This window comes from Pipistrellus hanaki (genome assembly GCF_964339955.1).
Source record: "Pipistrellus hanaki genome assembly, chromosome: 2".
Classification (NCBI taxonomy): Eukaryota; Metazoa; Chordata; class Mammalia; order Chiroptera; family Vespertilionidae; genus Pipistrellus; species Pipistrellus hanaki.
In genome coordinates this window covers 73088301-73106644 of record NC_140504.1, presented here as the reverse complement: position 1 = coordinate 73106644, position 18344 = coordinate 73088301, and the positions used below count along the sequence as shown (strand labels likewise).

The 18344-nt window shown below is 38.2% G+C and overlaps 1 protein-coding gene across 2 annotated transcripts in view; it reads right to left on the bottom strand.

Annotated features, from left to right (window-relative positions):
- Window positions 1-17707, bottom strand: part of COL8A1 (collagen type VIII alpha 1 chain) — a 62444-nt gene extending 44737 nt beyond the window's left edge. For both annotated transcript variants that reach the window (XM_084875460.1, XM_084875461.1), the window contains exon 1: window positions 17609-17707. The gene's annotated coding sequence lies outside the window, so the exon portion shown is untranslated. The remainder of the gene's footprint in view (window positions 1-17608) is intronic.
- Between the last annotated feature and the right edge of the window lie 637 nt (window positions 17708-18344).

Genomic DNA, 18344 nt, shown 5'->3' with positions numbered 1-18344 from the left:
AACTGGATAAGCAACTATCCCACTGCAAAGAATACTTCAAAATGCTCAAGAGTAGCATTGCCCAGTTTATGGAGCCATAAATATCATGGAATTATGTTTCATAATTAACATTCTATAATCCTAGGTCTAATTTTCTTGTTAATCATGAGCTGGCTGCAGGTGTTGTGTGTTTTGGATTAACCTGCTCTTGGCCATGGTTTGAAAGGTTTGCCTGACACTCAGTAAAATCTGCCAAAGAATAAAAGGCTGTTACCTTTTAGAAAGAATGTGCCAACCAATGTTTGCCAAAGGCTCCTGTATTCTGAAAGAAATTCTATTTGTAAGTAGATTGGCCTAACTGAAATTCCTCCTGTGGACTCCTCCCCATGCCTATTTTTAAAGTGCAATGTCACCAAAAAGAGGGACAAGAAAATGTATTCTCTTTCCTTGGCTTTCTACTAGAAAGATCCTATTAATTTTCTCACTTTAGAATAACTTACATTTTTAAAAGATTTAAGGATCTCAAAGGTATTAGATACAAGAACCTACTCATGCTGATCTACTCTAGACTGAATGATGACAACTTCTAAAATCCAGACTGGATTACAGACCAGCCTATGCTGAAGGGTGAGGCTTCTGTTTTCTCATCAAGTACTTCCTTACAAAATGTTTATCATCCAATGTCTTTTTCGTTTTTTTCTTTCTCTTTACTAGTTTCCATCGATAGCTACTCAATAGTTATGACCAGATAGCATGATGGCAATGAAAAAGAGACTGCATCTGAGCATGAGGTCACAACTGGTAAGGCACTAATTAAGTTTAAGGTAAATTGGATTTTAGGCATTGATCTTAGAATCTTAGAATTGAGTAGGTGTTCAAAAGAAGTCAACTTTTGGGGCTACTAGCCTGTCAATTATTCAGTACTGTTTTTTTTTTAAAAAAACAAATATGTATTTATTAATGTTAGATAGAGAGATAGAGAGATAGAAACATTGATGAGAGAGAAACATCATTGATCAGCTGCCTCCTCTATGCCCCCCTACAGGGGATTGAGCCAGAACTTGGGCATATACCCTGATGGGAAATCAAACCAGGGACTTTTGGTTCACGGGCCAATGCTCAATCACTGAACAACATTGGCCAAGCAAGTAATTGTTTTGTTTTGTTTGTTTCTTTGTTTTTAACTCAGGTTAGTAATGCCCCCTCAAAAAACAATGTGAAGAATGGGTAAGAAATGTAGACCACATTAAAGCCGATGGAACCTAGGAAAGTGATCATAGCTAATTAGTATCCATCAGATAAGTTACTGTTGAAAAGGACCCATCCTCTGTAAAAGTGGAGGCCTGGCAAAGGAATATGATGTCCTTTCAGTTTTCTCTGTATATGAGTCAAATAATTTCTGTGTGTATTTGTACACTACTGTTTACTTAATTTTGGCTCTATCCTGAATTAACTGATAATTTTGGCTAAGTCTTTGTACCCCAAAGTGTTTTATTCTTATTATTGATTATGCATGTGTGATGTGATGGCACCATCCCCAAAGCTTTGAGGCCAATCTCAGGACAATAGAGTTTCCTGGAAATTTAAGTCTCTGGTTCCCATAAAACAGCCACTGGCTCACCAATCCAGCACATTTCTTCCCCATTTCCACTGTAATATTTCTTTCTCAAGAATTTAAATCTCATGCTGATAATTAACATTCCTTTAAACTTAACCATGGACTTTTACTTTGTACATATTAAAAGAGTGAAGAATTAAGCTTCCATTATTCATATTTATACACATGTCTTAAACAGAAGACATGATTTTATAATTTTCTGGTCAATGGGTCTTTTTAAAACATTTCATTATTGGTTAAGGTGTTACATATGTGTCCTTATTTCCCCATTTATTCCTCTCCTCCTCATGCCATCACACCCCTGTTGTCTGTGTTCATTGTTTAGGCTTATATGCATGCATACAAGTCATTTGGTTAATCTCTCCCCTTTACTCCTACTCTCCCCTACCTTCCCTCTGAAGTTTGATGGTCAATGAGTCTTCAAAACAATTTTACAAAAGAACATTTAAAAACATCACACCAGATTGGTTGATTATCTGGTTCAGGATTCTATCTCAGAGTGGGATTCCATGTAGTGGCTGAATAGCATTATTATTATGCATGGCTCATCCTAAAAAGGTCGTGATATATCCCAAAGATTCTTGACTTAGAAATTCTTTTCACTTAAAAAATTAATTCTGAAATAACTAGTACATTTAGAGGGTTATACATTTGTACTAATTCTAAAAATAAGAATTTTACCCCAGGGTTCTGTATTTTGGAAAACGATATTAATATTTATTCAGTTGCTTGGGTTCAAAGTCTAAGAGATGTTCTTTTGAAAATATTTTTTGCATCAAAATTCTGAGAATAATCCTACCTTAAAGTTAACATTTATTTTGATAAATTGATAATAATACTTTAAATTTAAGTTTTGAGAAAAACTATGGTTAAATGACATTGCATGTCCCAAATGGGTGGCTCAGTGGTTGGGCATTCACCTATGAACTTGGAGGTCATGGTTTGATTCCCAGTCAGGGCACATGCCTGGGTTGAGGGGTCAATCCCTAGTAGAGGACATGCAAGAGGCAGCCTATTTGATGATTTTCTCTCATCATTGATGTTTCTATTTATTTCTCTCTGTCTTTACTCTCTGAGATCAATAAAATTACTTTTTAAAATAATAAAATTGCATGGTCACAATAAATAATATTGAAAACGAATCCTACTTCCCTAAGATATAGTTTCTCAAAATTACCACAGTTTTTAAAGTTTGATCTTACTTGAACAGCAAAAATTCTTTTTTCTTTTTCTATTGTGATAAGAACAGATAAGATGATATCTACTCTCTTACATATTTAAGGGTATAAAACAGTTATATTAACAATAAGCATGATGTCTTACAGGAGCCCTCCAGAACTCATTCATCTTGCATACCTGACACTTACACCCATTGAACAGCAATTCCCACTTTCCCCTCCCCACAACCCTTGGTGACCACTATTCTATTTCTGCTTCTATGAGTCTATTTTACATACCCAGAAAATGTTCTTGATATCTATTTTTCTCACATATTCAATCCATCAGCAAGTTTCAGAATCTCTCCATAGAAACTTATCCTGAGCCACTATTACTAAGGCACCATCATGTTTTGCCTAGACCACTGTAATAGCCTCTTAACTGGAGTCCCTGGCTTCATCCTTGCCTCAGGCTAACCTCCCCAGAGAAACCAGAGGCGTAAAGATATAGACCAGGTCTTGCCACTCTCCTATTCAAAATTCTTCTGGCCCTCCCTACCCCAGTTTGTGTAGCTCCTAACACAACCTGCAATGTCTGCATGATCTGGCCCTACCCTCTTCCTTACATCTCCTCAGTAGTCATTGTGCTCTGGCTAGTTTTCTCTTTAGTCTTCTGGAACAAACCCATCTGGTTTCCAATCCTGGGACTTCCCACTAGTTGCTCAATCTGCTTAAATTGACTTTCAGACCTTTGTAATACTCGGCCTTGGTCAGACCTTTGGCCAATGTCACCTTTTCAGAGACCTGCCCTGATCATCCAGTTTAAAGCAGCACCCTCAACCCCCCATCTACAACATTCTCTATTCCTTTATCTTACTTGGGTTTTCTTTTTTACTAGACACTGTATTGCATATTTATTTGTTTTCCTTTTTATTGAATTATCTCCAACTAGATAGGATGTAAGCTCTGAAGGTGGAATGTCATTTTTGGCTTCATTCACTGTTTAATTTCCCAAACTTAAAACAGTGCCCGGTACATAGTAGATTCTCAACACATGTTTATTGAGTGATCAGTAAAGAGTTTTTGCTATTCTCAAGGTTGAGAATCTTGAATTCTCAAGATTATCCTTTTAATCCTGTCATATTTGTATAAGAAACTTCTTTCTAATTCAATTATCAGAAGAGAGTAATCTGAGATCAGGATTTTATTGCTAAAATAAACTATAATTGTGGGGCAAGCATATGCTTAATACCAGTAATTCGGATATGTGTACCCTCAATCATTCACAAGGAAGCTCTGAAATGAGGAGTTTGGACTACAATCCACTAACAAAGATGTGACTTTTCTTTAGGAGTCCTTTGTTGAAGATCCTTGGGGGATAGAACAGGTAGGAGTGAAGAGCTCAGGTGCACAGGCCAAGTGCATCATCTAGGAAGAGATGTGAAACATAAACCTCATTGGGTAAGGTCTTTACTTCTCTGCAAACTTCATGAGTGTTTTTTACTACTAGCACTTCTGAACAATAGACCAGGAGATAAAGTCTGTTGTCCTACTTTCAGTCAAGATGGAGGCATAGCTAAAACAGTACTCACATCCTTCCACAACCACATCAAAATTACAAATAAACTAAAAACAACCATCATTTAGAACCACCTGAAATCTAGCGAAATGGAAGTCCTACAACAAGGAATTTAAAGAAGAAGCCACATGGAGACTGGTAGAAAATATTAAGATGTGGAATGGGCTGATATCATACCCATATGTGGTGGATAAAAATTGGGAAGGATATCTTGATTTTGGAGGTTCCCCTCCCCTTGAGAACTGAGGAGTCCCAGTCTCATGCCAGGCCCCGCAATCCAGAGTTTCAGTGTTAGGAAGAGAAGTTCCCATAACTTTTGGCTATAAAAACCAGTGGGGGTTTTGGCTGAGTGAGACAGAGAGCTTATGGAGTCCCAGAGTACCTGCGTGTGGACTTACTTGGACTCACTCCCTTTGAGCTCCAGTGCAGGGGCAGCAGCTTGAAAGGCAACAGAGACATAACGGGAGGAACTGAATTGTTTGGCATCAAGGTGAGAGCTGGTGGACTTCTGAGATGACACAAACAGAGCCAGCAGTTGGGTGCCATATCTAAATCCCCATCAACCTGGCTCACACTGTTCACCTCACCCTGATCATTCACTGAGATCCCATCTCACCCAACTTGAAGGTCCACTCAAGCTGTTTTCAGTGGCTTTTCCATACAAATGGCCTGTATTGGCTCATGCTTCCGGCTTTTCTAAAATCTCTCAAACAAGCAGCGTCTAGCCTCAATGTGCCCAATACTACTCACTATGTGGCCTCAGGCCCAGCACTAGCAGCAGCCATCCCTGGTCCACAACCTGGACTCACTTGGGCACTTCCACACCCAGCACAAATAGCAGTCATCTGAAAATCACTCTGCAGCTCATGCTGGCTGACTCTGGGAAGAACACAGGTGGTGGCTGACCTTGGCCTGCACCTTCTGGGAGGCTCCAGAGCCAGCACACCCAGTGGACAGCTTCAGGCTATGTTGAAGCACCACCCAACCACCTCCCCAAAAGACACACTCAAAGGGCTAACTCACTGGGCACCAGAGCCCCACAGAAGTAAGTCCTGCTTTATGGGGTGGGTCCTTGCACAGCTGATTCTCCACAGCCAGTCCTTGGGGGTGAATCTCTTCCACTGAAATGACAACAGCAATTAAGGCTCAACTACATGAGGAGGGTGCACACAGCCCACATAAGATCATACATAGAGTACCCAGAGTACCACTGGACACTATAGAACACCTATTACATAAGGCCACTCAACTAAGTCTGGGAGACATAACAGCTCTACTAAATATATAGAAACAAATACAAAGAGGCTGCCCAAATGAGGAGGCAAAGAAATATGTTCCAAATGAAAGAAAAGAACAAAACTCCAAAAATGGAGTTGGAGAAGGAGAAGGGAAGGGAGAAGCAGAATAATAATAATAATAATAATAATAACAATAAGCAGCAACAGAATGGAGACAAGCAATCTACCAGATGCAGAGTTCAAAACACTGGTTATAAGGATGCTCAATGATCTGTGTGAACTTCAACTGAGAAAGGAAACATAAAAGCAGAAGTAGAAAATATAAAAAGAATCAATCAGAAACCAGGAATGTATTAACTGAGAGGAAGAATATATTACAAGCAATCAATAGTAGAGTAGATGAAGTGGAGGATCAAATCTGCGATTTGGAGGATAAGGAAGCAGAAAACACTCAGTTAAAATAGCAAAAAGAGAAAAGAATTAGAAAATATGAAGATAGTGTAAGGAACCTCTGCATCAATGTAGTGCTGGAAGAAGAGGGAGAGCCAGAAATTAAAAACCTATTTGGAAAAATAATGACAGAAAACTTTTCTCACACCACGATAAATCATAATTAAAATGCAAAAGGTTAAAGACAAAGAGAGAATGTTAAAAGCATCAAGAGAAAAACAGTTAATGACCTAAAAGGGAGCCTCCATAAGACTGTCAGTTGATTTCTCAATAGAAACTTTGCAGGTCAGAAGGGAGTGTCAAGAAATATTAAAAGTGATGAAAAGGTAGGACCTACAACCAAAATTGATCTACCCAGTAAAGCTATCATTTGCAATAAAAGGACAGATAAAGAGCTTCACAGACAAGAAAAAGCTAAAGGAGTTAATTATCACCACCAATCCATTATTACAAGAAATGTTAAAGGGCCTTCTTTAAGAAAATGAAGAAAAAAAGAGAGAAAATATATGAACAATAAAATGGCAATAAATACATACATTCCAACAATTGAATCTAGAAAAGAAAGTAAACAAACAAGCAGAACAGAAACAGACTCATACCGTAGATACAGAGAACATTTTGACCATTGTCAGTTTGAAGGGGTTTTGGGGGAGGAAGTGGGTAAAAAAGGTGAAGGGATTAAGAAGTACAGATTGTTTTTTACAGCATAGTCATAAGAATATAAAATATAGTATAAGGAATAGAGTCAGTAATATTCTAATAACTATGTATGGTGTCAGACGGGAATGAGATTTATTGGGAGGATCACTTAGTAAGTTATATAATGTCTAATCATTAAGGTGTACACCTGAAACTAATTAAAAAAATAAAAAAATTATTTAAAAGTAAAAAATAAAGTAGAAAAAAAATCTGCTGTCCTATCTTCTTTCCCACATTGCAGGATAATTTGAGAAAAAGCAATACTATTACTCCCTTTGTCTCCTTATTTGCTGTTGTGACACATTAACTGGATAAGTTGAACAGTTTCTCTAAAATTTAATCTTACTTTAATGAACTCCAAAACTATGTAAACTACATTTTCATTTTTTTCTACTTTATAGATGAAGAAAGTAAAGCCCAGAGAGGTTAGGCAACTTGTCCAAGGTTGCAGAGCAAGTTGGAAGGTGATACCAAGTTGGCGTTCTTTTTGTTTCATAATTGTCTTTGTGTAAGTAGAAGCATCTCTTTAGTTGTTGCACATGGGATGATTTCATTTGGAAGAATCATACAAAATTAATTGCTTCAGTTTGTATTCTGGGAACTGATGACTGGTTACAGGTGCCAATTGTTTTGGTAACTATTTTATGTTTCTGATATGAAAAAGGCTGGTTGGAGTAAAATCCCTCCAGGAGCTGTCTGAGTTTAATCCCAGAACTACCAGTTTACTTGCTGGGCAACCTCAGGCATGTTTCTTAGTACATCTGTAGTTATATTTCATATCTGTAAAATAAGGAAAATAATTGTATCTATCTCATTTCGTTGCTGTGAATAACTGAACATATATAACGTATTAGAATAGTGCCTCACACATAGGAAATGATATATACTTGTTTATTTTTATAATGCTTAGATACAAATATACATACTACCAGAGTACATTAGAATTTGTCTCAAGATTTCTCATCTTGAACATAGTTTTGTAAAAAAAAAAAAAAAAAAAAAAAAAAAAAAAAAAAAAGCATCATTTCATTCTGTATTCTCTAGATGTAGTAACTCAAAGATGTCACTAGATGGCAATTGTGATCCATTTTGACTTTAGCTTGAGGGAAGCTTTGTGAACTCAAGTTGTCTCATCCCCACAAGGTGGGCTTCTAACAAAATTGTATGCTTTTGGGACTTACCTACATACACCCAATTCTCCTTATGGCAGTCCAGCAGGAGCCTGAGTTTTGCCTGCCTACATCCCATTGTGAATCTGTCATATCAGGAGTGCTGTTGTCCAGTGACAAGAAGGCAGTCACAATCCCGCGGTTCTCAAAAGTGTGGCTCCTCCCATCCACCTCAGCATATGCAGCATCTTGTTAAAAATGTAGTTCCTGGGCCCCTTCTCAATTTGCTAATCAGGAATCAGTGTTTAACAGGCTCTCCTGATGACTGTGTGGCCTGCTACAGTTTGAGAATCACTGTGATGGACCAACATTTAGCATCACACAAATGTTGGTGCTGGGCAGGTCCTTAGAGAATATCCTATCTACCTAACCTGCTCATTTTTGCTGAGCAGGAAGGTGAATCCAGAGAAGTTAAAGAACTCACTAAAGACACAGGGTTAGGCTTGTGGTAGAGCCAGGACCCAGACTGCTAAGTTGTATCCCCTAGCATTCCCCACCATACCCTGCACACCTTTCCTCCTTCAGAACAGAGGCCACCTGGTGCACACCTACTAGCCTGATACTTATACATAAAGAAAAAACTCACCCGGCTGGCATGCTTCACAGTTTGAGTATCAACCTATGAACCAGGTGGTTACAGCTCGATTCCAGGTCAGGGCTCATGCCTAGGTTGCAAGCTTGATCCCCAGTGGGAGGCATGTAGGAGGCTGCCTATCCATGATTCTCTCTCATCTTTGATGTTTCTATCTTTCTCCCTCTCCCTTTCTCTCTGAAATCAATAAAAATATATATTTTTTAAATACCACTTACCTATACATAGGAGTTGATTCATTCATGTCAATAGATTTCTACAAGATATATAAAAATGTGTGTGTGATGCATTGAGTGTTGCATTTTCCATTGTGCACACACGTGTGTGTGTGTGTGTGTGTGTATACACACACACACACGCACCAGTTGGATGGAAGTGATGGGAATCAAGTTAAAAATGTCATGTTCTCAATTGCTAGGAGAAGCATATGTACAAGGTCTTCTGGGAAATGGGCGAATACAGCTAAGTCAGGCATAGGAAAGACAGGTAAGAGGAGGACACCTCAGAGCTGAACTTTTAGTGATGGATAGGAGCTCACCAGGAAAGGATATTTGGAAAGAGAGATCAGCAAGTACAAGGGTGTAGGACCATGAAGCAGTGTGGGCGATTGCAAGTTTGGTTTGATTGAGGGGAGGGGAGTATGTGGAAGAGTTATAATGTTATAAATAATAACAATATTATTACTATTAATATCTGACACTTACTGAATGTTAACTATGTGCCAAGCACTGTACTAAGCATTTTGCATCTGTTATTAGTTTATTTAATCTTTAAACAACTCTTTTTATTGTTCTTAATCCTCACCTGAGGATCTTTTTCATTGATTTTTAAAGAGAATGGAAGAGAGGTAAGAGGGGAGAGTGACAGAGAGAGAGAGAGAGAGAGAGAGAGAGAGAGAGAGAGAGAGAGAGAGAGAGAGAAGCATTCATGTGAGATAAACATTGATCAGTTGCCTCCTGTACGTGCCCCAACTGGGGATCGAACTGCAACCCAGGTATGTGCCCTTGACCAGGAATCAAACCCATGACCCTTTGGTGAGTGGGCTGGTGCTCTAACCATGGAACCACTGGCCAGGTGTTATTATTTGCATTTCTTAGACACTGAACTTAGGAAAAGAGCCTTAATAGTGACTTGTTTCAAGACAATCTCTGTAATGGGTAGAAAGTATATATTGGGGGGGAGGTGAGGAATATGTTTTTAATAGATATAATTTTATTGTAATCATATTTTCATTAATGCATAAGATCAGGAGGATCTTAACATTGTTTCTTTTATAACTCAAGGGATGAATATCCCATTATTCTTTGGTCTATCAGCAACTGTGGAAGTAGCCAATTTGTCACGATAATAGATGGTTGTGCCTATAAGTGGCAAAGAATATTCCTTTCAATTATTTGGTTCATTGAAGAAAGGAAGCTGAATAATGAGTGAGTGACCTGGTCTGAAATCATTGGTGTTGTTATATATTTTTATTTTTATTTTATACATGTTCATTGTAAATGCGTTTTTTGTATATTATATGAATATTAGGCAATAGTAGCTAGCATATTTCTTCACTGCGCAGGAACACTGACAATTAAATTTAAATTATAAAGTTCTGGTAGGATTTGAAATACCTGGCCCTTCCTAGATAAGCTTCCAGAAATTCCTGGATTCTTTGGGATATTTTTCAGTGATTTCACTTTTTCCTGAGAAAATAACTTTTCTGTTCCTTACTTTTCTCATCTGAAAAATATTGGTATTGGATGAGATAATCTTGAAGGCCCCTTTCATCTCTAACAGTCTGTGAATTTACGATTTAATGACTAAATAGCATGAATAACTCATTTCTGAGCTGTCTTTGTAGTAAAATTTTAGTGTTTTTTTCCATAAAAGAAGTTATCAGACCAAATATTTTCCCATGATTTTTTAAATGGGATGCCTAAAACAGTTCTGTATTTTACTTTTTAGGATCACTAAGACCCTATCCAGCTTGAAGATGTGATTATAAGATATACTAGTTCCCTGGTGCACGGATTTGTATACATTGAAAAGAAATTAATTAGAAGGTAGTCCATCTCACCAGTCCTGCCCTGGAGCCAACCTCCCATGATCCCTCAATGGGGCGGTGCCACAGCTTGAAGGGCATCTGCAGAATGAGTGGGATCCCTCCAGCAGGTGAGGACCCTCAGGCTGGCCTGCAGGGATCAGACCGAAACTGGCTCTCCAACATCCCCCGAGGGGTCCTGGATTTCGAGAGGGTGGTTCTCCAGTGACGCACCTTGGAATTGGGCTCCCTCCTCTCTGGTTCCAGGGTGCATCACCTGAGAACTGCCACTGCCAAGTCACCACAGCTCAGCAGTTCCTGTGTGGAGCGTCTGCCCCTGGTGGTCAGTGTGCATCATAGCCACCAGTTGGATGGTTGGATGGTCGCTTAGCTTTTTATATATAGAAGAGTCCCCCATTAAATTTTACACATCTCAGAGGCTAAGACTAAGGCCAGTTTTTAGTAGATGCCATTTGATATGAATAATGAACAGGTTTGTCTTAAGGTAGAAGAGGTGCACTTTACATAATGCTCTGCTTTTCTCATTGCTGCTGTTATAACTCTGTTTTGTTTCTTTAAAATATGTTTTTATTGATTTATTATTTTATTTTATTTTTAATTTTATTGTTTAAGGTATTACAAATAGTAGTACATATATCTCTCTTCTTTTTTCTCTCCATTGACCTCCCCCTGGCCTCCCTTAATCCCTGGCACTTGACCTCATCTCTCCACCCCTAGTGTCTTGAGTTTGTTGGTTGTGCTTATATACATATTTTTATTGATTTTAGAGTGAGACAAAGAGAGAAGGGCAGAGATAGAAACACCGATGAGAAATAAACATCAATTGGCTGCATGCCCTTTACTAAGCATCAAGCCCACAACCCAGGCATGTGCTCTGACCAGGAATCAAACTAGTGACCTCTTGGTTCATAGATGAACACTCAACCACTGAGCCAACAGCTGGGCATAACTTTGAGTTTTAAGAGCTCATACTATAACCTTGATCTTTACATTCATTTCACAGCTGAGGGTAAACTGCTTTCTCAAGAAAGTCTAGAAATACCAATTCAACTTTCACTTTCTTTGTCTAGAGGACTTGAATAGTCTACAGGTTGCTTTATCTTGAATCAAAGGAAGAGCAATAACTCATGAAAAAGAAGAACCTATAAACATATTATTTTAAAATTTTGTGACTGAGAACAAAATTTGCATTTTATCCCACCCAGATAATTTTTATCTTTCTCATTTGTAGTCAATTTTGGAGTTGATTAGGATAACTTTTTAAATTTACTCATTATAAAAACAATGCATGTTTATTCTAGAATTATTATAGAAAAATTAAATAATGACAGAAATATCTAAAATTCTGCCATCCAGAGTTGGCTACTGTTAATATTTTTCATTTTACTTCATTCTAGGTAAACATGAATTTTGCAATAAGGTAAACAGAAATTTGCAATAAGTTATAATTATATTTTGAAGTTTTCTTTTAATAATCAATATATAATTAGTTTATATACACACATTTTAATCTCTTCAAAGAACATTATTGTTGTACAAAAAGTTACAAAACTTTTTTTCACTATTTTGTGATTGTGTCATTTTGATTTAGGTCCCCTTTTTGTTTTTCTTTATATCTTCTTTTTGCAAAAATTATTTAAGGTAATTTCAGGCCATTTTCTACCAAGTAAGAATAATATATGGAGAAAGGTAAAGCTCTGAAATTCATACTTCATATATATATATACTAGAGACCCAGTGCACGAAATTCATACATGGGGGTGGGGTGCATTGTCCCTTAGCCCAGCCTGCACCCTCTCCAATCTGGGACATCCCTCTCACAACCTAGGACTGCTGGCTCCCAACAGTTCACTTGCCTGCCTGCTTGATTGCTCCTTATTGCTTCTGCCTGCCAGCATGATCACCCCCTAACCACTCCCCAGTCAGCCTGATCAATGCCTAACTGTTCCCTTGTTGGCCTGATTGCCCCTAACTGCCCTCCCCTACAGGCCTGATTGCCCAACTGCCCTTCCCTGCAGGCCTGAGCCCCCCACAACTTCCATCCCATGCAGGCCTGGTCCCCCTAATTGCCCTCCACTGTCAGCCTTGTTGTCCCTAACTGCCCTCCCCTGCAGGCCTGATCACCCCCCAACTGTCCTCCCCTGCAGGCCTGGTCCCTCCAAACAGCCCTTCCCTGCTGGCCTGATTGACCACAACTGCCCTCCCTTGCAGGCTTGGTCCCTCCCAACTGCCTTCCCCTGCTGGCCATCTTGTGGCAGTCATCTTGTGTCTACATGGGGGCATCCATCTTTGACCACATGGGGACAGCCATCTTGTATGTTGGAGTGACAGTCAATTTGCATATTACTCTTTTATTAGGTAGGATAGAGGCCTGATGCACAGGTGGGGGCTGGCTGGTTTGCCCTGAAGGGTATCCCAGATCAGAGTGGGGGTTCCCTTGGGGTGTGGGACAGCCTGGGCGAGGGGCCTGTGGTAGTTTGCAACCCAAGCATAGACTGGAAGCAGGTATCTAGGATTTATTTATCTTCTATAATTGAAACTTTGTAGCCTTGAGCAGAGGCCAGGGCAGGCCAAGGCTGCAGGAAGCTTGGCTTCCTCCATTGCCGGGGCAACCCAGCCTCCTACTTGCTCCATGGCTGCTGCCATCTTGGTTGGGTTAATTTGCATACTTGCTCCTGATTGGCATGTTTCTCTTTTATTAGATAGGATTCTTTTACATTGGCTATCTCACCTAATAGTCTAATGTCTCATTCATTCATAATGTTTAATGGGAACATATTTAAAGTAAAGTGTGTTACAGAGTCATAAATATACTTTACAGTTCCTTCCATGGTGCTGTTACTCTAAGCCTTTCAAGTACTCAGCAAGTATCATGTAAATGAGCAATTTGAGGCATTTACTAATGAAGTCCGACATTTCCCCTGTGGAAGATGTGTGAGAATCACCGAATCATTGCTGCTAATGCACATTGCTCTATGATGGACAGTCTTTGGAAATTTGTCTCAACCACATCAAGACAGGTGCATAAGCAAGTCCTGTACTGTGAAATCCATACTGTGGGCTTTGAACAACGGAACCTGCCAGTCCAGTGCTGTTCAAAAGAAACAATATGAGCCACGTGTGTGTGACTTCCTATTTTCTAGTAGTCACATTAAAAAAGTTAAAAGAAACAGTTGAGATTAATTTTAATAATATATTTAATCTAACTCAAAATGTCTAAAAGTAATATTTTAACATGCAAATAATATAAAAAATATTAATGAGATATCTTACATTGTTTTCATTCAAAATCTTACAAATCCTTCATGAGTTTTACACTTGCAGTACATCTCAGTAGCGGCTAGCCACATTTCAAGGGCTCAATCACCACATGTGACTCATGGCTACCATATTGGACAGCACAGCTCTAGTCGTTCCCACTTGGACAGCACCAGAGGGCAGCAGTGTGGTGTAGAGGAAAAAGACAAAAGACTAACTTGTAATCCCTTGTCTGTTCCTGGCTCTAACATATGTTATTGATGTGACTGTGAACAGCTGATTTAGTTTCTCTGGGTCTCAAATTCCTACTCTCTATAATGGAGCTTGTTAATAACTGCCATGCTCCTCATAGGAGGCTGTGGAAAAGATTAAATAAGAGATTATATGTGAAAGTGCTTTGTTAGATCATAAAGCACAATACACATGTAAGGCATTATTACCCCTTTTATTGTAGATTTACTCTCATGACTTGCCCAAGGCCACATTCCAAGTGGGTAGGAGAATCAAGGATAGAATCTGGGGTTTCTGACTTCCTGCCATCTGCTTCAACTAAAGGCTGTTCATACCAGCTGGTTTTAAAAAAACAAAAACAAAAACAAACAAACAAAAAGCCCTCCTCCAAAACCCAAACACTTTTTGTTAAAAAAAAAAAAATGGGGGAGGAAGAGAGTGACAGTAAGAAATAAATTCCATATTGAATAGTTAGGATCTTCTTGGCCACTGCCATAATATTCTACATACAGGATATTTATATACCTATACATCAGAATTACAACTATCAACGATTTGACTTTACTACTGTCATATAATATAAACTCCCATGTTCTTCAAAGTTTAAAAGAACTTCTAAATTGAACTGTGGTTTACCCACTCTATTTATCTCCAAAATATGGTATGATCACAAGAAAGTCCTTCCGTAGTTGGTTTGATTAATAAAACAGATATGGATCAATGCAGCAGATTTTCCATGGATTATTCTTGATTACAGATGTAGCTCATTAATCCCATGTGTGAGACATCACCTCTCAGTGCAAATCCAAGAGACACACGAGTCTCTGAACAGAAAGTGAGAATAATTCAGTTCAATACATGTTTGTTTATGCTTACTGTGTATAAGGCAATTAGATATTTTCACGAGCAAAAAGAGTTCATTACTAGGATAATTGTCACTTAGAGAGATGTAATTTAACTTGAGAAAAATACAGAATATATTTACCAAAATGTATATGTTATATGATTCAGAAATCCATATTTTTAGGAAGTAATAAGATGATCAGAAAGGAAATTCTAGATTATTAAAAAATAATTTAAAAAGTCATGTCCTTTACTTTTGTGAGGGCACACAGTTATCATGCTCTATTTCCATTTTCCCTAATTTTAATCCTATCATGGTTTTCATATTTAATTTTGAGGGGTCATTTTTTACATTTGTTTCAAATGAATTTTTTCACAGAACTTAAAAATCACATAAAATATTTACAGTTTTATACTATGTAAATTAAGCATAAGCCAAGTTAATTTTCACTGAGATGAAAACTATACATTCAAAAAGTTCATTCTTATTCTTTCTTAAAAATGACTTTTAGTTTGTTATTTTTATTGGAAAACTATCAACTGTAAGCTTTGGGCCTGCCTGAATTGATGACCATGTTGAATCAATGAAATTTTTACTTTCATTGCTGTTCACTATTGAATGAAATAGTTTATTGAGTAACCTTTACTTTTTATTGTTTTTGCACCCCAGCTTAAAAACAAGGCTTACTTTTTAAAAAGTCTAATAAATGTATTTTTTATATTTTCACCATAACTTTACAAGCAATTTATCTCCTCTGTTCTATAATAACCACCTTCTGCATCTTTATGATTTAGTTTAACATTATTACTGTAATTTTTTACTGGGTGAGCCCATTCGTACCTTTGGCAGCAAGATTTTGTTACAAGAAATTCAGAAGCTGAGCCTGCCATTGGTTACAACAATTATGAAGTTTCCCTGGATTGGGACCAGAGCCTTACCCTGACATTTTGACTGTAACGGGAGGACTGATGCCTTCATCAGAGTCTCCAAATATGTGATAGGCTTGAGTTCTATATATATCAATGGTTTTGCATTATAAGTATTTCATTTAATTAACATCTGGCATTGATAAAATCCAGCCAATAATTAGTGATACCTATAATAAAAATGTGATACCTTATGAAAGTAATTGACATATTTGAATTTCTCCAGAAACTCAGGATTGATTCATTCTAGACCAGATGTGGTCATGTGGCATTAACTGCAGAGCTTCTTGCTGTGCTTTTCTTTTGGTTCAAGGGTACCTCCAGCAAGAACACAGAAATGTGAGGAATCTTAACTACTCACACTTTAAATTACTAAATAAAATTAAATAGACCATAAAGAGTCATTGTACTATTCAATATTCGGAAATATTGAGCTGTGTGTCCAAAAGTCACACTTAACCAGGAAATAGTAATAAACATAAGATGGATGTGGATATTATGAGATAATGTCTACTCGTCAGAAACAGATGGCATTTTTTCCCCCATCAAACTTAAAAAGTTAACAATATACTTCATAAATATATTAATTTCTCATCATGAGAGATTAATGCAGGGACAAAAGAGATTCGGGTATACTGTTAACATTTTTCACTGTGAATATATTCAGTATCATCTATACTAATAAAAGGGTAATATGCAAATCAGTCAGGATGCCCTCACCCCAGGCTGCATGGGGTGACCAAGGCCAGCAGGGGTGTTAGTGAGGGACAGCCAAACAACTGAACAGCAGGCTGTGTGGGGCGACCAGGTCGGAAGTGGGGGCAGGTGAGGGGCAACCAGGCTGGCAGGGGGGCCAGTAGGGGCAACCAGGGAGGTGTGTGTGGGGCCTGTTGGGAGCAATCAGGCCAGCAAGCAGAGGTGGTTAGGGGTGATCAGGCAGGCAGGCAAGCAGGTGAGCAGTTAGGAGCCAGAGGTTCTGGATTGTGAGAAAGATGTTTGACTGCTGGTTTAGGCCCTATCCCCAGGTCTAAACCAGCAGTCAGATATCCCTCAAGGGGTCCTGGATTGGAGAGGGTGCAGGCTGGGCTGTACCCCCCTTCCCCCCATGCACAAATTTCATGCACCGGGCCTCTAGTATGTGAATAAAACCATATGTTATATCATGTTCTGTTTTATATTTGCTAGATTGTCTTAGGAAAATTTAGTACATGCCACTTCAGTCATCTGAAAGGAATCATTTCTTCATTACAACTCATTACTTAAAACTATAAAATATCAGCCAGAAAAAAATTGGGCCAATTAAGAGAATTTTGATAATTGTCCAAAAAGCACAAACCGGTATAGATATGACTGGGAGATGATAAGATTATTTTAATTTTTCCATTTGCATGGGAATTATTTATTTTACAAATCTCCAGATCTTCTATGACTTGAAACCCTCTGCTGAATCATGAAAAGCAGCTCAAGTTAGCAATTTTCATCTGCAAAATCTAGCTGCTAGCATCTGGTGAACACTTGGATAACCTAGTCAGGGCCTATGGAAATGATTATTTTAAGACTCTATTCAACATGCCTGGACTTAACAAACCAGCTAGAATCACACTCTGCACATGTATTTTACTGTCAGGGATTTAAAAACCTGGCATTGGTAAAGATAGTCTAAAGGCTTTTGCAGCAGTGGAGATGGGGATAGGAGACAGGACATGCAGGCAGGCTGGATATCCAAGTGTCTTCCAACTCCTCCCCCCCACCCCCCAACTTTCCCTGTGCACCACCATCTGCCAGGCCACTGCGATGCCTTCCATTGCTTCTCACACTTACATTTAGACTTGGCTGCCTGCGGAATCAGGACCAGCGTCCTTGCCTGTGCCTTCCAGTGGCACGCCTGGGCCTGGTTTCTGCTCCGCCAGAACAGAGTCTGAAATAGAACAACAGGATACTTTTACTCAGAGATTTCCAACCAGGGTGCCTGCAAGAATTTTTAAAACATGCAATACCCCACTATTTAATCAGAGTACTGACCTCTCTTCCCTTAGATTGTTAAATAAGTAAATGACAACGGCCAACACAACAATAGCCATCTGGTGTGAATGAATCAAAATTATGCCTATTTTTTATGTCAAATGGGCAAAAATATATTTTTTGGTGTGCTGCAGAATTTTTATTAATTAGTTTATATGTGCTATGAGATGAAAAAGGTTGAAAATCATTGCTTTTACTAAATTGGAAAGACAACAAGAAGCTGAATTATCAAAGTGTATTGTTTTTGGGTCATAGGAGAAATTACATAATAGGAATTTGTATATACACATTGAAGTAGAAAATGCTATTATTTGCCAAAATTTAAAAGCACATGTAGGAGATATTAGGGATATTTGAATGCTGTTTAGGAGAGATAAGTTTTGTTGTTGTTGTAATATGTGCGAATGTATACTTATTTATTTTGACACATATACTATATATAGTTTCTGTCCAAATAAATGATTTATTGTATATCTTTATTGCTTTTCATGGTTATATTATGTGCTAAATTCTAACTAAAATAACTCCCATTAAT